Source organism: Argiope bruennichi, chromosome 10 (assembly GCF_947563725.1).
Source record: "Argiope bruennichi chromosome 10, qqArgBrue1.1, whole genome shotgun sequence".
NCBI lineage: Eukaryota > Metazoa > Arthropoda > Arachnida > Araneae > Araneidae > Argiope > Argiope bruennichi.
Window position 1 is genome coordinate 38137300 of NC_079160.1, and position 20495 is coordinate 38157794.

The following is a 20495-nucleotide window of genomic DNA, read 5'->3' on the forward strand; positions in this document are numbered from 1 at the left end:
ATGATTTTAAAAAAACTGAAATGCTCATATCATGGAAATTTCATAGTATAATTATTTCAAAATCGCTGTTAAAACTGTGCAATTGACATTGAAATGATAAGACCTCTTATTACAGTGTAGAAAAAGTATCTTCTCAGAATTGAGATAATAATTCTTTGCCTGTTTCTCTGAGAATACGTAAAATATAACATCGACTATTCGTGATGAATGAAACGATAGACATTTTGGAAAATCGGAAAATCGGCTCATAACTAAACTTTTGGTTTTCCAAAATTCTTATTTGAAATAATAAAAGTTAATTTTGTTTAGTTCATATTAACGTCGCATTTTGAAACAACTCTATGACTAGTATCTCCCATTCCAAGCTTTCACACTACGCCAGTGAGTTTGAATAATAAAAATAAGTTTGCAAACATTGTAGCTTATTATGATTTTAATAAACTCGAAATTCAAATAACGAGAATTTTGAGAATATTTTTGATTTCCGTTGTTTTTCAGTAATTCTTTAAAAATATTTTTCCTAGCTTTAAAAAAAAACAATTATTGAAACTGCATGTAATATGTTCGCATCATAATAGAAATGCTTCAAAATTAAAACTATTTTTATTTATTTATTTCTCTCTAAATACATTCTAGAATTATAGAATGACCATTTCACGATTACAATCATTAATAATAATCTACATACTGAAAATCGCTTTCAATGCCTGTGTTGATGTCTTCAAAAAAAAAAAGAAATGCCTTTAAAAAATGTATGGCACAGTAGACTCTTTTTGATTAACTAGATTAACAGAAGTCTCGTTGGATAATGGCTCGGGTGATTGAGATTTAAAATATCACTGAATAAATTAATATTAATCGCAACAAGACAACAGATATTGATGAAATATTCCCTGCCTTCACTGATATTTGAATGCTATTAATTGCCCCTAAAATTAAGAAAAATAACTCAAAAATCCCAAAAATTTAAAAATCTGTAATACATATCACCTATTTATATAGTAGAATGAGAAAAATGCATCTTCATATAATTTTAAAATTTTACTTAATTTAATAAAAGTTATTGCGAATGAAATGAAACACTTTTAATGCTTAAATTCCTTAAGCATGAAGTTCAGTTAATGTTTATTCGACACACACACACACACACACACACACACACACACACACACACACACACACACACACACACACACACACACACACACGAGAGAGAGAGAGAGAGAGAAAGGTACACGTTTAATACATTATACATACGTTCACATACATAGTTTAGTTAATCAGTTTAAATATTAGCTAGCTAATTTTAACCAATTAAAACTAAAAGAATTAAAGTATACTAATAACTACATAAAATTAAGAATTGCATATCAAAGTGTTTTAAAGCAATGAATATTATATAGATTACAAATTAAATAGAAAGGCACTTAGATTAAAGAAGAAAATTTGTCACGATAAGAATTTGGCGCTCATTTGTGCTAATATTAACTATATATTCTCAAAGTTTCGATTGATGGAACATTGTTAGCTTTATCTTTGCTGATAATAACTGGCATATAGACAATGTATGACATTAGTTAATGTATTAATATCAGTGTTGAAATGATACTCTAACAGAATGATGTTTCTGGAAAAACGATGGTGACTCTAATTATTGTTATCAGCATGTGACTAATAATTCGTTTTCGGAGAATGTTGAAAATAATAAATAAGATGAGTGAAATTTGCTTCTCAAAAATGTATTACAAAGGAACTCGTCTTAATTCCTCTGCTCAGAAGACCATTACAAAAATTATTATGTATATGTATATAATAGTATAGCACTCTAATAAACATAGGTATAATTTTCAATTTAATGCAAATTTAATCTATATCTTGTTTCATTTATTCAACAGAACGAAACGAAAAATACATGAAATGTCTTTTAAAACAGATGTAAATGGATGCCAATAATATTTAGCTCTGCCATTTTATTACAAAATTCTTTAACAGTGCAGTCGTCATCCAGTATGTGCTTTATACCTACTGAATGTTGACCGAAGTGATTGAGTCTTAATAAGCCAACAATGTTAGCATAAACAGAACTTATTCATGATGAGCGCAAGTGCGGTTGAGTGCATCTGCCATACAATCGGCAGGAATGGCAGCTATTGCTCTTATTAGATGCTTGCAACCTTCATTTCAATTTCCAATTAGATAAGAAATGGAAATATCTTACTGAGCTTAACAATATATTTATGAACTTCCCCACATAAATATTTACGACCACAACACGGGACAAAGTGTTAAGCAACAACCCCTCATGACCTGCCATAAAAATGGAAGGGGGGAGGAGGAGAGGGGAGCACTCCCCTTCGGTCGCTCGTTCACGTTTTTCCCTTGCTCTCCTATATCATTACAGCTTTCGTCTTCTGTCATTTCACCCTGGGCCTCCCTCAAGCCACGAGAGCTATGAAGTAATAAATAAAGAAAACTCGGAATATAAATTCCTCCAAATCGCTTTTCTTAAAGCGATTAATCATTGCCGTGTCGAACGGAAGTGTCACTCAGAGAGACACCAACGACAGTCCACTGGCGTTTCTCGGAAAAGAACTTGTATAAATATCGTCGGTATTTTAATCGATGTTTAGCGAAGGGGTTTGGGACAATTTCAATCCAAGGCTGGAATGCGAATGGATTTTTAATTGTTGTTTTTGAGGAGGATCGGGACCATTTTTCTCATTATCGCGTCATTATGTGAGATGTTGTGGTATTTGATTGAGAAATGGGATGGTAATTAAAGGGTTGTATTTTATCATTGTTGTCAATCATGCTATAATTGCTTATATAGATACAATAACACGAGTGCGGTTGACATTAGTTTTCCCATCTCTTTATTGCAGTGATCATTTCAAATAGAAACAATTTATAGTTTTGATTAGTTAGTTGTACAGTGATTAGAAAAGAGTTCAGAGTTAGAAATTCCCAGCGTATAAAGATGTGAGACTTGTCAGATATTTACAGATAATTAAACTACTTGTCTTAGCCCAAATAAATACATGCAGTTAATCAATAACTGGATGGTTAAATTTAGAAACATAGAACATATTCGGTATGATAGGATTTTAAATACAAACTTTTCAGAGCAATGCTAACTTCTAAATATTTTATTTGCACTCATTTCTTTCCCACCTCCAAAATCAAGAAATATGGATACCTGAAGATTCTTTACCTGGAATCGTTAGGAAATAAATTTTTATGAGAAAAGAACAGGGGGGAAAAAAAAACTCCATGAAACATCGACATGGTGTAAGAGATATATAAAGAAATCTCATTTCTTTAATTTAAAAAAAAAAAGCAAAATAAAAAAATATATTTCAGTAGCGAATATTTTTTTTTTATTCTCATTGTAAATACACTTTAGTGGTTAAAAATTTAAATTAATAATTTAATTCTTTTTCTATCTTCTTAAATTGTGCAAAATAATTCGGTAGATAATTTTAATAAATTTCAAACAAAAGGAATAAAAATTTAAGGAAAAGTTCATTAAAAATTGATTAATTGATTGATTTTAATAGTGTGTGTGTGTGTGTGTGTGTGTGTGTGTGTGTGTGTGTGTGTGTGTGTGTGTGTGTGTGTGTGTGTGTGTGTGTGTGTGTGTGTGTGTGTGTGTGTGTGTGTGTGTGTGTGTGTGTGTGTGTCATTAATAATATTCTCGTACAATGTATATTTTTTTTAAATTTTCTCAAAGAAGAGAAGTTTTTAATAATTTGATTTCTAAATTAAGGGCAGTAAGCTGCCTATCTCATTGGTTTTTATTCATATTAATAACATGTATGAAAGAAATTAATCAGTAGGTCAATCCAGAGTAACAGGATTTATTATGAAAGAAAATACTTGATGAGCAAGAGATTTTAAATCATTCATAGATCATTCTATCATTAATAATAAAAGTGCCTTTAAGAAAAAAAAAAAGACATATTTTGCCCTCAACCTGAGTTTTAGAATTCCTGTTGGTATTGTTAAAGTAAAGATACCACCAACTTGCTCAGTGTCAAGGCAATATTAGTTATTGTCAACAATAATAGTAATTTAACCGAACCCGTAAAGAATTATTTTTAGATTCCTCAAGCGTGGAAGATAAATTTATGATACTCTTCTAGATATAACTTTTTACACTAACATACACATTATCATTATGCTACAACATAGCAGTATAATTTGCTTAAACTCAAATGCATTTTTCATAATGTATGAGTGACCCATGGAGAATGTTTGAGTAACAGATCAATACATCTACTAATTTTTTTTTCTTCCATAAACAATATAATTTACATAAACACAAAAGTGTAATAAATGTTACGAAACAGCCTGTAAAGGCATTATTTCTGTGAATAAAGATTTAAACCATCATTCACACCCGATTTGCATGTTGCTGTTGCGTTAGATTCTGATTAAGATCGATATAATGTGAAGAAGATTCTGTTTTTTAATCGCTGTAAATGCTCACGTACAAGGCACATTTATCGATTACATCATGCTAGAGCGATAAAAGTAATCGATAACCACCACGGTCAACCCGAAGTGTAACAGTGCTCGGGGCTCCTATTCCTAAAACAGGACCTCTTCTGTGCAAATGGCAAAGCCGCCAAAATTGCCCCCTCTTGTGAAAGCTCAGTCAGAAACCACGTCCATTATTCGTTAATCAGAAGTCTTCTTTTTCTTCTCTAATTTGAGGGACATTTATTCTGATCGCACGCTCTCCATGGCGGCGTCCGCTTGTCGAGCGAGGAAGGAAATGGTTTAATGTTGGGTTGGAATAAAAAAAAGAGTAGTAAGCATGCTTAAATTTGTAGTTGAAGTATTACTTTAATTGTTGTCTTAATAAAAATGACAGTTGAGTTTTCATCCGTTCCACCCATCTAAAAGGCTGCAGCTAAATTTTACGAGTTTCATTGAGTACTATGCTGTTTTAATTTTTGTTCCGTTTGGACACCACAAGTATTTCCACTGAAATGATTAGCCGCAGTAATCAAATTACCTTAGATCGAGAAGATCTAAGATAATCGATTTAGATAATATAACCTAATTGTACTAGTAGTAAGGAATACGATTAGGGTTTTTCTAAGAAAAGTAAAATCAAAACTAGGAAAAACAAAGGAGCCTTTGTTTCAGCAATTGAAATTTTCTTGATGAGTCAGTTAAAAAAGCAGAAAAACAAACAGTGAATGAAGATATTAATCGGAGCAAAAAAGAATGGTTTTATTTTAAAATATTTTATCTCTTACGAGTGAAGCTAAAATAACTTTATAAAACCAATCTCAAAAATTTTATGTAAATACTTTAAAAAATCTTAGGTCCTGAATAAAGGAGGGAAAAGGATTAGTACTTTGTAGATGTCTTTGCAAATATAACTTAGAATTCATCAACTTATTTCTGAAGGTCAGAAGATGCTTTATAGAAGTTCTTTCCAAATTACAATATAATATAATATAAATAATTTTTGACGATATTTTATGAGCGCTGCTTGCACATCTCTCTCTCTCTCTCTCTCTCTCTGTGTGTGTGTGTGTGTGTGTGTGTGTGTGTAGTTCTATATCAATTCCTCTGATAACAACAATAATTGATCCTCAAAATCAGGAAACAAAAATGCATACATCACTTATTTTATTTCTCTGAAATAAGATGTAGTGCATATTTCTTAAAGCAAGTTAGAAATAAACTCATTTTAACAACTTACCCATTCTACGCCGAATTTTCAAAAATGCATATTTTATAATTCAAGTTGTTGACTAGCGAGTCCATAAATTTTCTTTTGGTAATTGAATTTCTAAAAAATATTTAAGAAAATGAGGTTTAGATATTGATCAAATCAATACTACAAACTCAATATAACAATATGAAAGAAAAAAAAAGCATCAAAAACCAGAAAAGAACTTTTGACGCTACTTGTAAAGTTCATTGAATAAAAGTCATCGATTATTGCCTTATTCAAGTTTCAATACTGACGATGAATTTATGAGCTTCCTACTATGGTATAAACAAACTATTAAGTGTTATTTATTTCTGTTATGTTCTCAAATTGAAGAAAATTTAGGAAATGATTTTAAAAACAGATGAATAAAGATTAAATTAGTATCATAGTTTAAAAATGCTTTATGACTTAACTGAAGGTTCTTCAATTATATATCAGTGTATTAGTCGGTTAAATTTCAGTACCATACAATTTTTGTATTCGAGAACTCTTGAACAAACAATTATTCGTCAGAGTAATATAAATTTTAATTGCCATGTATTTTAATATAAGCAAGCACACATATTATATAATCTTCTTCAACTAAGATAAAAGTTTGTTTATTTACTTAAAAAAATGTTTTTAACGTAATCGCTAATTGAATTTAATAATTTCAGTTAAAAATATAATAAATGATTTAAGGTTACAATTGCCATTTGTAGAATTTTGGCAAAACTAACAGTTTAATATTTGTAAAAATCAGCCATCGCAGATCATTTTAATTTGGCCTTTGGGTAGCGTTTGTAAACTAGTTAGTAATATATGAAAGCCCAGTTTTAAAGCTAAAAAGACACAAGTCACATAAATCTAACCTGTTTTTAAATAAAATGGACGATATATGAGACGGCACCCCTTTCTCAGTACTTCCACTCCACACTAGCAGGTTGAGATTAGCATTTGATTTCCTGAATTTATCGATTATATATTCTTAATTAGGAATTTGTGAAATAATCACTATGGGGCGACAATAAAGTAATTACAATTAACAACTATTAAATTATTTAATATACATTAATGAACCATTTATACATTTCTCATTTAAACGCCGTTTATATTTCTTTGTTTGTTCCCAATATTGCTTCCTTTTTAATATATACAAAGATAAAATATTTCGTTGATATGACGCAAAGCTTCAATTATAGCGCGCTTCTTGCTTTTTTAAAATATGCAAATTTTCTGTCTTTTTCTATATTTTTCCGTTTATTGAAGGAGGGACATTTTCCTTATAACATAAGCGTCATTCATAACTGATGAATGAAGTTCAATAACTGAACTTCATTCAACCTGATTCTAACTGAAACGACCAAGAAGAAGAATGCGAAGAAAGTATTCTTCTTAATATCTCAATGAAAAAAAAAGTTAAAACATTTTGTTTTTCAAAATACGACTGAAAAAAAAAACATTCAGTGAACTTGATTCATCCCATAACAATGTACTTATTCTCAAGGCTAATCAAAATTCAGGCTAAATTCATTTTTTTTAATTAAATGCCTATCTACATGCATATAAATAATATAAAACAACATGTCTATTATTATTACTCAAGAAAGTCAATAAAGACAAAAATATTTTTTCCTTTTATGATAAATAATTACTTTTTTAAATTTAATTATTTTATCAATACTATGTAACAACAGCTAGAATTATAGACTTTAAAACTTATTAATTTTAAATGGATTCGCATTAGTGACATTAAATCTGTATACATAAAGTTGTGTATTAAATTCTTTATTAAGCATTTCATTTTTACGCCATTTCACATCATTCCATTGAAAAGTGATTTACTATGTATTTAATTTTAAATTCATGATATTAAAATAAAAATTCCAGCTAGAAAAGATACGACTGATAGCATTATTCTTATTAATAGTTGTAAGGAAATCGTGACCTTAGCATACAAATATATGGCAAAACGGATGAAATAAGATTATACTCAATCTTAATGAAATGGCATTTCATGGTTGTCCAAGCAATAATAAGAGTAGCACAAAGACGCTTGAATTTTACCTCCAACGAAGTCCACTAAGCATACTCAAAGATTATTAGTTTTACTCGTTTGTTTCTTGTTTCAGATAACTTCATTACATGTTTTTAATATTGATCATTTTTCCTAATTGCCGAGAAAGGCACAAAATTACGAATGTCAGATATGATACGCTAATTAGGTTGCTATAGAGGCTAATGGTTGAATCAAAATAAGAATCATGGCAAATTAGGATGCCTCAAAATTGCTAGCTCAAGTCAGAAGTGAAAAGCAAAAGGGACTTTTTTCTTGCCGGCAGGCACAATTTTTCTCGCTGTATTGATATTCAATTACACCGTGTCGGATGAAGGGTTATTTATGTATCGATTTATATTTGATTGCAATTATTTTAGAATCCAATTTATATATATATATATAGGCTTAAGATGGAATGCAATGATTATACACTAACTAGGCGATTTATTATTTTACCAAACATCTAATTAAGTCTCAATTTTAGTTTGTTATGATAGTTAAACTCTCGTAAACACTGCTTATACATTAAATGTTCAAATGCGCGTAAAATTATATTTTTATGTTATGGCGAAAAAAAAGGTTCTTGTGTTAAAGCGGAATGGAATTATATTTCAAGTATATCTTGTCATAAACCAGAATTTTCTGGACATATTATGTGTAGAATTATATAATCAATTTTAATGGAGAACGTGTCACTTTATGCAATTTCTTGATGCTTCTAATAAATAAATGAAAAAGAAATAAATTTAATAAAAACAGTGGTATAGTTTTAAAAAACTCATTTTTACCAATGTGCTAAAATTTAAAATTTCATTCTTTTTCGAGTTTTTCTTCAGTCCTTTATTTATAATAAATATAATAAATATTATGGAATTTTTAAATCAATTTTTCTCAAAGTAGCTACCAGATGGTATCACTAGTACGAAATCAAAATTTCATTAAATTAATCAATGATAAAATAATTTGATTCTCGAAATATATTAATACAGCGCTTCCTCATCCAGAATACTTAAATTACACATTTTTAAAACTATAACACATCAAAATGAGCAAAATGGATTACAAAATTCCATCTTTATTAACGTGAAATAAATCAAAATTAAACAATTGTGTATAAAAGTTACAGGCATAACATATATAGAAATGTTGAAATTAAAAGGAATTGATAAATTTCAAATAATTTAAGATTTGAAAAAGGAATTAATATATCAAGAAAAATTAATTAACGTTGTTTCATAAAAGAAAAAAAAATATTTTGCAAAAGTTTTATAAATTGATTTTAATTTATATGATTTTAAAATCTTTAATTTCGATCAAAATATCCTTATATGATATTATGACACATAAAATTAGGATTTTATAGTTAAAATCCTAATTTTAATTTTTAATTAAAATTAAATTAATTTCCATTAATTTTTAAATTGCTATAAGAAAAGTTGCAATGTAAAACAAATTATAATATAAGCAAAAAAAAAAAAAAAAAAAAGAAAAAAAAAAAAGATATTAATTTTTACAAATACATTCGATTAAAATGAGGTTTAAAAAGTTAAGGAAAAAATACATTTTTGTAGAAATATGAAATTTCTCGATTAAACTATTTTGCTTACATAATGTTCAAACATATTTTAATATTTAAATAGATTTATCTCTGAAGTACTCTAATAATCTATTAATTCAATAACATTAAAATCGCTGACATGTTCTCATTTTTATGCAAACTGTCAAATAAAAAATTTACAAGGTACGAAAAAAAAATCAGTCAATTTTTATCTTATTTATTTTTTTTATCTTAACTGAAGATAATAAGATTCGTTTTCAGATATCACATTTCTGGAATTGAAAATTCTTCTAAACTGGAACGATTTGACAAAATATTTTCTATGTCATTCAGATAACCAATATATTTTTTTTTTCTTAGTTGAAGATTATAATCTTTAAAAGAAGATGTAAGATTTAATGACATCTTCAAAGTTCAGATAATAGATAACATTCTAGTATTGGGAAAATGGGGAGAATTCAGACCGTTATTTCTTTTTCTCTATTGTATCATCATTAAATCTGTAGTCATTTTGACATCAAATGAAAAGAGATTGAAAAATTTTTATCTTCAAGATTTTTATTAGATATTATTATCTTCCTTTCAAAGTTATCACTGTAACAAATCAGGGAAGGTATGAAGAGTATATCAAGTCGTTATACACTGAAGAGGAACGAATTCTTTTTGGTCCACTAAGTTTTTTTATGCAATTAAATTAATGCTACCATTTCCTTTTCTTTTTTTTCTTTTGTTAGAATAATACCAACTACAGTTTTAAAAACACACATTAATTTTTTTAAATCTTATAGCAGTATTGCAGGATTTCTAAATTTTGCATACGATAAATATTGGTTCCAAACACTGATGATGTATTATTAAATAATTTGTTCCCTATAGTTTTATTAAATATTTACTTGAGATAGGCAATGACCTAACAGAGCAAATTTATCCAATCAAACAAGGTTAAAATAATTGTTAACATTTATTCCGATGCTTCTTCAGTAGAAATTAAGTTTACGGTTCAATGGCACAAAAGTCATGTTTTGACTACATCATGACTAAAAATTAAATTTCCAATTGTTTGATATAATATTAAGCTAACATAAGCAAAAAAAAATGTATTCCAATACAATCAGATAATATGCATAATTCCTTGACTAAACAAACATTTGCAAGGAAAAAAAGGGATTGAATCAACTTTCCTGGAAGAATGGAACGAAATATAACTGTCAGGACAATATAAATGATGTTGATTGGAAATGTTGATGAAAAGGGTGAAGTCTTAAATACCATAATCACCTGAGTGTATGGGATATTATCAATTTATTAATGCCCGCAGAAAATATCTAAAGTTGTCGGAAACAAATAAGAAATAAAAGAAATTTCAATAGGAAAAAAAGACATTATGTAAGAATGCGAGAAAAAATGGATACATACTTATATATACACTGTGAGAATCCCTCATATCTAATACGCAAACTTTATAGTTTTTTGTTGTTGTTGTTGTTATTTTCAATTGATCAAAAAATTTTAATTGTTGGGCGGTAAGCATAACTGCCGAAAATTTATGAAATGTTTTGATATTGCTCTGTATTTGCTACTTAGATTAAAAACTGCCATAAAAGCATTTCTTAAGATCTACACAAGAAAAATTATTTCTGAAAATACTAATACAGTTTAGCAGTTAGTCTGTTTGTTCATTTCCATCCATCCCAATATGGGCCGATTTCGAAAAATAAATAAATAAATCTTTTAAATTCAAGATCATCAGGATCAATTCAGTCAACGTCATATATATCTGTAAAATCGAGGATTGATCATACTGTTCTAAAGATTTTTTTTAAACAATTGATGCTATAACATGACATCCCAATGTATTTTTTAATTAAATAATTCCATAAAACTGCGGAATCAGGATTGAACTGTTTAACTTTTTTTTAATTTTAATTATTGTTTAACATTTGTGCTTTGAGATAATTTATTTTCAAAGTCTAGGTTAACGAGGGAACATTTCTCCAAATTATAATGGAAACAGTATGGTGAGAACTCCCCCAACTTTTTTATCAAACGATATCACAGGAAGTTGACCCCTATCTTCTCATAATCATTCCTTCATTTTTCTAATCTTAGCTCGGTCAAAGAATAATAAGCAAACGATTGCTTTCCCACACATCAGCTAATTACGTTCAGACGATATTTTCTTCTGTGGACGGTAGGGGCTTGATGAAGTGAAAAGTCGTGTGAACAGTTTTGTTGAAGAGAATTTCATGACACGAGTAACGCCAGGTGGTGGTGTGTTGCGCCAACTTCCGGTGTCGTGATCGTTTGTAAGGAAAGCACGCACGACACCACAGAATTACTCTATTGAGAATGAAATTCTTATTTTTTTTAATGGACTGAGGCATACTTGGGACACGGTAGTAAGAGAATTTTATAGCTGGATTTTATAACTATGTTGCTAATTTTGGTTCAAACGAGTTTAAAATTAGCTGTACGTTAATATAAAATTCTAAAAAAAAAACTAATCTTCTATCCATTAGCTTTAAAAGAAATTAAAGAAACTATAAAAATCTTCTTGCTGCTAAAGGTAATAAATGTTGTTTCGGTCTACCGAAAGTACCTCAATGACTATATTTGAACAATAAGATAGATTTTTTTTTCTAAGCGTCAGTGTATTTTAATTCTCTAATTATAATATGTGATAGCTTCCTTGTCTAATCAAATTCCGTTATACCATAATCCAATGCATAACAAATTTATCTAATATTCTTTATTAATCGAAAATAATATCCAGTTTCTATTAAATTATAATTTTAATAATAAAACCCCAAAATTTGATCATTCTAACATAAAGAGTCATTGACGTAATAATTTGTTAATCAACTGTTAATCCTGTTAAAATTAATCCGAGGCCTAAGTAGAACTAAAAGTTCAAAATTAAAAAAACTATCTCTGGAAAATTCAGAGCATCACATGGCTGTATTTCGTCGCATGAATCGAGTTTTATAGAAAATAAAAAGTTTATTATATTACATATATTTTAGAATAATTTACATTCATATTATTCATTAAAATATTTATGAGCATTTTATATTTTATATGTACTGAAATACAAGAAATTTCTCGATTTCACCCCTCTGCCCAGTTTTAAATTATTTTTGTTATTCTTGAAATTTGAAAATAACCCTTAATGTTTTGTTTTTTTCCATTAATTTATATTATTTTATTTTACAACTTTTTTTTTGGCATCATAAACATTTTAACTTTTTCTTCAGCCCTATAGAATTTTAAAAAAATATTTGTGTAATACAGGTAAGTTCTTCACAAACGAAGTGTCTCTTAACTTGCATTATTTCAAAACATTGTCTTAATTATATATTTAACACAAGTTAATTATAATGATCTGAAGTAAATAATAACTAAGAGAAAATGTCTTATCAAAAAGCTTTCGCTATAAATTTTTCTGAGAGTTAATTAAATGTATTAATATACATATATCGTACTAAATAATTAAAAATAATAATAATAAATATAAAGAAGTTTTAAAATTAGTCATTAAAACATAGTAATTTAACTTATTCAATCTATTATCACAACTGTCTTAAATATCAGACAATTGTACATAATCATGTAGATATATTATCGATAATGTGTTAGTCATTTTGACAATAAATTTAAAATATATAGAGGATAAAGTTTTTGATTCGTGCGCTTCATTTACACAACTAAGTGTTCCTTTAAATAGATGTCAAATTTACTTCCAAATCAATAATCAAAAACTGCAAATAAGAACATAGATATCAATGATATCATTTTTCCAATAACATGCCAAATTTTTACGAATGAATAAAATATATATATATATATACTCAAATTAATTAAATTTATATTTTCAAATCCACGGTGACCAATCCTTTATATAAACCATCACAAAAACAGGAAATGAGTTATAATTCATGGTTTAGTTCCGTCAAGAAGAATCCACATGAATCATCTTATAATTTTTTAAAAAATTTATATATAAACCTTAAAATATTTTTTGCTTCATGGATTTAGCTTGCTATCTTACGGATTTCTGAAAGCGAACTATCCTTTTGTAGCAACATTCCATAGAAATCATATAAGACAGAAAATATCCTGTGACCTTTGGAAGAGCGCTTTAAGAAAATACTTCATCCATAACCGAATCCTCGGTGACAAGAACACTCGAGAAAGAAACATCGACTTGACAAAAAAAATAGAACAAAAGGCATTACAATTGATCTGAGTAGCGATGAAAAATGACACTCTCCCCCAAAATATCAATTTCCAAGAATAGGGAAAGGGAAAAAAGAAAAAAAAAAAAAATATTAAAAGAAACTATCGGGAAAAGAAGACAGAGTGAAAAAAAAAGTCTTTATTCAACATCTGTAGCAATGTAACCGAAAATTTTGAATGAAAAGCTCGGTATAAAAAGAAGGGAGGAAAGAGGAGGGGAGAGAAGTTCACGGTTCAAAAAAGCGTTAAAATTTTCCATTTTTCAAAAAGTACGCCACAATACCTGCCCACTTCACTGTCGGGGGAAGGGGGACGGAGAATGGTAGGTCTATTTTTTTTCCCTTCTGCGAGGGAAATATCCAGTTCTTGGAAGCTGAGAAGCATCAGGTGTTTATGTTTATACAGAATTTTTTTACGTGTCTATTCGGTTATTGGGTATTATTATCTGTACGGAATTCATGTTAAATATAAACAAAAAAATGTCATTTACATGTAATAAATATGACAAAAACAGGTGGTTGTGGGGAAAATTAAATAATTAATATTTGGTCTTTGAGTTTCTAGTATTTCAAACGTATAATTGTTGAATCTCTTAAAGCCAAATGAAATTAAAGTTAATTTTTATTAAGATAAAGCAGGCTGTGTTAACAAAAAAATGAAGAAACGCCATTAAGTGAAATTACATTATACATGGATAAACTTATTCATCACAATGTGCTAAAGGAATAAATCATCATTATCAGAGGATTCAAATTTTGCCTATCATAAGAGAAATGTTATATTGTATTAGTCCATTTATAAAAAGAAATAAAAGTTAGGATTCTATTTGTACTGTCTATAATGTGAAATGACATCACTTTTCTTAAGACACAGAAATAAAATGTAAGGAATTTTGATATCTTGAACTAGTTTATGCATCTGACAATTTAAACGGAAGAATGACATTCCACTCCAATTTTTTTTGAAGAGATATTGTGGTTTTATTTTTTTATTAATGAATCAAATCGTTTAATGCAAAACTTATGAATAAAATTATTTTGGAAAAATGTGATACCTTATTCTTCAAGAAACAGATGAATTATCCCAAAGTGTTAATTTTTTAAAAATAAAACAGTTATGTTTTTTTTTTTTTTAACAAATGAAGGGGAAGAAATTGTTTGAATGTCATTTATCAATTTATTTTTTAAAAGAAATCGTAAATACATCGATTTAAAACTGAATATAAGAAACAGTAAGCTATTATTTATTAGAAATTAATGAAAATTTTATAAGCTTTTTCGGAATGATTAAAATCTAAAGGCAGAATTTGTATTAGCTTAGATTTGTCTTTCATTAAAGGATATTATAAAATATATTTTACTTTGCAAAAACATTTTTTACTAGCGTAGAAAATAATTAATAAGTTATAGTAAAAAGTTAGAAAGAATAAATAAAAGTAGTATGTGCAGCATAATATAGAAAATAACTTTAATAGGGAATGCATTATCTAATTAAAAAAGACGGTAATTGCAAAACTGAATCATAAATAAAGTAAAAGTAAAATGAAATCATAAAATGACTTAACTCTGCAAAAGTAATAATAAGAATTTTACAGTAAGAGAATCAAGATTCAGTGATAGCATTGAATTATTATTAAACTTCATGATAGCATTTTTTAAATAAATTTATATGATTTAAAACAAAATTATGAAACGATTGACTTTCGTAAAGACATATTTTTACATATTTTGGGGGGAAAACTATGGTTGTATTTTCATTAGAAAATGCAACGATATTCTATTATGATTTTGTACTCCAACGTTCTTAAAGAGTTATTGTTTCGTAATTTTATTTTAATAAAAAATGAAATCTTGAATTAAAAAAAATCATTTGCTGATTTATTAAGGTATTAAGAAATTAGGCATTAAGAAAGCCTTATGAAAATCTTTAAACTAGTGTTTAATTAAATAAATAAGTGAACGAGTCTTTACTTATTTAATATGAGTATATAAATATCAGCATTCTTTCATGCATTATTCTCTTATCGATCAGTATGAATTGGACACTGATGAATCTTACTGAAACAACGGTAATTAGTCCAATTTTCACGATTCGACAATATACACCATATACCTGAAAAAAATTATTTATATTCTGCAATATATGATGTATTGAATTTTTCAAGGTCTTAAGAATGATTCATCCTATACACAGCAACTTAACTTCCAAAAATGGCATCACTTCCGTGATTTGATACTAAAAAGTCCCTTTTCCCGCCATTCAGTTTTCCCCAAGAAAGTGTTTTCCGGAAGGCCCATCTACAAAAGCATGACCGTTATGCTTGCCTACCTAGAATAGAAAGAAGACAGAAGAAAAAAAAAAGTCGGGGTAGAGTATGACTATAGAGGGCACGCGCCCGACACGCGAGACTTCCTCAGATAGGAGGCCCCTTTTCTCAAGGGGAAGGGGTTCATTGTTTCGAGTGGGTCAGGGAGAAAGCAGGGAGTGGAAAAAGGGATTGGTCTCGGTGCCTTCCTCCTCCGATGACAGAAGTCTGAATTATGCATTGCGCAAGGTCCCTGTGCATGCGTCAATGAGTACATTCAAGTGCATTCTCGGTTTCTGGGGTGACTATGCGGCGAGGATTGGAGTGCTCTGGGGTATCAATAATGTTCTCGAAAGAAGCTTTATATACCAAAGCTTACGTTTCCATGCAAATCTTGAAGGAAAAGGCTTTTTTTTTTTTTTTTTTTTTTTTTTATGAATGTTTAGTAGAACACATAAAGACACTTGAACGATCTTGCTTTATCGTACTGCTGAATTACATAATAAAATATATTTAATGCAAAAAATGATTTAATGATAGTAAGGCAATGAATATTTATTTAAAGAAAATTATTTGTCAAACTTCCGCGTTTATTTTGCCTTAAGACTATTTTAAGATTTCCTTTATTTAGATACAAGCAATAATTGGGAAAGAAATAATTAAATTAAGATGTAAAATGAAGTAGTAAGAAATACAAATAGTATTATTTAAATCGCAGGCTTTTAGAATCAAGGAATGAAAAATATGAAAACAATATGGATTGCACAAAACCTAAAAATAATATGAATTGCTTGGTGAAGATGCTAAGTTTATACAAGACTAATGGTTTATTAAATAATATATTATGATTAAGGAATTAATTTTTAAAATATAAAGATATTTTTAAATGTCAAAACATATTGAAATTTAAGTTGTTTTTTTTTTCTTTCCAGAAAACTGATGATTATGTGTTTATACTTTTTATGAAAGAATAAATTTAACATATAAATACATTTTAATAATTTACATTATATTCAATTTCGCCAATCTATTGAATTACTAAAAGTTTAGTTGCCTATTGATAACTAACTTATTATAAACTTGCTTGTTTTATTGATGTAAATCTAGATTCATACTAAAATATAAATTCGCATAAAAAATATTTTCTTTTGTGCAATAATAATAATTATGTAAATAGTAGAATGTTTGAAAATTAATAAAATTAACTCGTTCCACATACAGAAAATTACTGATCTTAGAATTTTCTTAACATTTGGAATCACAAAAAATGTTACAAATATGGATAGTAAAATAATGAGATTTGTTTAAAAAGTTTCAGATCCTGCAAAGAATTTGTGTTACTTTATGCAATTATAAAACATACTTCCTGTTGTAAAAATATGGCATAAGCAGGCAACAGAATAGTGTTATGCATAATATGGTAGTAAATTTCAATATCTGGGCTTGTAAAACAAAAGAATACAAAACAAATTTATGTATTATTCAATCTTAAATTTTAAATGTGAAAATTACACATAATTACAATATTTCATTTTTGCCACAAGTATAACGAAATAAAAACAATTTTTAGAAATATATGCTGTATAGAACGTGAGGAATTACTTTATATATAGTATATCATAATGGAAAACATCAAGTGAGTAAGTAAAAGTCAAGTAAAATCGAGTAAGTGAGTAGTCAAGTAAAAAAAAAAAAATGACAACTTAATAAATCTTATTTATTTTCAAATTTTTTTGTAGTTTTAAAAATCCGTATTTTTTAATTAATTATTTTTAATTTGTTAACATTTAAAAACTAACAATAAAGGTGATGTAATATTAATTTTAAAATATTTGTAGTAATTAAAATTATTGAATAATAAAATTTTATAATAATTATCAACATTTTTCTTCATCAAAAAAATCTAAATATTTTTTATAATGTTTAAAATCAAAAGTAGATGGCAGCACGAGGGTTAAATATGCGTTAGTATCAAATAATATTTGTGCGCTTGCTGTCTATTTATAACTACTTTCATTACATTTTGTTCTCGATTGATTAAAATAATGGTAATATATATACAGTAAAATAGTTATTAATTAACAATATATGATGTGTTTTTGAAAATATCCTAAATTTTTTAGCGATAAATTTAATAAGTTAATAAAATTTTGAATGTTTAATTAAAATTAAAATAAGCAATTGAAGCTTTTCGGTAATATTTTTCTTATATATTTGGCTATAAAAAATATTAATTTTTATTACTTTTACCTAACGTCCCATTGTGTACCAATGATTTTTTAAATATAAAAAGTAAAGTTAAAACATCAGATTATACACACTACATCTTCTGTTTTTTTTTTTTTTTTTTTTTTTGGTTTTTTTTTACATTGAAACAAATGCAAAAAGTAGAATTTCTTAAATTTCTGACTAAGCTATGAAGTAAATATTTTTTCAGAGAATTTTTTTCCTTTAATTTAAGTAACGTATAAAAACTAGTTAAAGAATTACAAAGTGCTTTAATAAATTATATTAATTTAGCAGAAAATTTGATAATAATTGAAATTTAAAATATTTAAATAGCAAACTACGAAAATTAAACTATATACTTTTTTTTTTTTTTTTTTTTTTTTTTTTTTGCATCACCTTATGCATATTATGCTTAAAATCAAGTCAGCGATATTATCCTTTTTAAAGTAAATTAATTTTCATAATTTATAATTTTAAAGTAAATACAGTGAAAACAGCTGTTTTTTCCCTTTTTATTGAAAGATATTTTCACTTTCCCTACTTAAAACTGATTTAAATGCCTTTAACATGAATTATATAAAAAGAGAAAATTGATCACTGATATGTTTTGAATAAATCATTAAAAAAAACATAATAATTTGTCTATTTTTTTTGCTGGCATTTTATCTGTATTACCAGGACTACAACAATAAAAAGGTAAGATGACTGAATTATCGAAATATTTATTGTATAATGTTTAAATAAATTGATTTATCTAAATAACAACTACATGACAAGATGTTACCAATGAACCTTTTTATCTTTTAACAATTATATTATTATTTTTTATGTTTGTTTGCTTCTAGATTACGGGGGGGGGACTTATAATGTCAAAAGAAACAGCCACAAGCAATTTCTAAGATTCCTAAACAACATGTAGTTTCCATTTGTATTCATCAGATAAAAACTAAAACTGAAAGAATATCATCACGTTTAAGACATTAAAGTTACAGCAATTGTCTTGGTAAATCCATCCAAATAATAACAACTCATTGACGCTATTCAAAACCCACAGAAATGGATGGAAACATCAACGTTTTCTTGATATCTTGATAAATGTTTCTACTCTTAGCTCAGAAACGTAAACCGACTTCAATATCGAGGGGTCCCTTTCTCGTTTTTCAGGAGCAATTACAGGAGGCAATGTTTCTTAAGTGCTCACCCGTGTTTGAATCAATCGCATCCGCTATTTTGCTTCATTTGCAGCTAATTAAAGGCTTTTAGCAGCTACTGAATATTGGGTGCTTACAGGAGGTATTGGGAGATTTAGGTTCTGCAGAAAAGGCCTTCTGCTGTATTTATTTATTTCGATTTCTTGTATTTGCCTTCCGTAGGATTGGTATAAACTTTGTTGGCATCGCATTAATCTTGAGCACTTCTTGAGAATAAACTCAATTCTTTATTGCAAATGTGAGAGGATAAACATGTAACTTTTTTTTTTTTTTCATTTCATGTTCAAAAAGTTTTCTCTCAGTGTTCTTGTGCATATTATTTTTGTTAAAAGATAAATTATAATAATTATTCATTCTACGAAAAGAGAAAGATTCAAGAATATGAGTTTAAAAATTGCTATACATAAAAAAATAAATAAATTTTTATAGTATATAAATTGCTGTAAATACTATAAAAAAATTGAACTATATATACTATAAAAAATACCACTGAATTTCTAAATATATAGTTTCAAGGGAAAAGTATCGATATATAGAAATTGCAATTCCAAAAAATAAGCATTGTAAATTTTCCATCGTTAGAAAAATCTCTAAAAACAGTTATTTAATTCATGGAATAAATTAGAGTTACAGAATTCATGAATAAAATGCATTAGAGTTTAATGAAATTAGCATATATCTAAGGACAGAAATTAAAATGTAAAAAGGAAGAACTATTTCAGAAGTGATGTTATTTGGTTTTCTGAGCTTAAAAGTCGATGATTATGCTGATGAATAATGTCAAATTTCATATAATTGATTAAAAAAGAATTCAATTAAAAATTAATTTATGTTTATAAGAAACATATGAGGAGTTATTTAGATAGAATTAAAATAAATAAAGCTGAATCAACACCTTTTTGCAAAGCAACAGATTAAAAGGAATTCTATTTGTCAGTTTATTACAGAATGGAAAAATAATTTTTCAATTTAATTGGATCACTATGGTTCTCATAATTGTTATAGGACCATGTTCATAATGGAAATGCTATTAATAAAAATATTATAATAAAAGACTTTTATAATATTGCCAGACTGAAGAAACGCCAGATTTCACTACCTTTCTATTTTTCCCTTAACAGCTAATTGCCTTTGTTTCCAATGAAGAGGATTTTAATAAAAAGGTCTTAACAAAAGGTTTTTAC

At 27.5% G+C, this 20495-nt stretch overlaps 1 long non-coding RNA gene across 1 annotated transcript in view; it reads right to left on the bottom strand.

The window, feature by feature from the left end:
• Positions 1 to 20495, bottom strand: part of LOC129988913 (uncharacterized) — a 106831-nt gene that overhangs the window by 53258 nt on the left and 33078 nt on the right. The window contains exon 3 of the long non-coding RNA XR_008785699.1: positions 5720 to 5809. This is a non-coding gene — a long non-coding RNA (uncharacterized LOC129988913). The remainder of the gene's footprint in view (positions 1 to 5719; positions 5810 to 20495) is intronic.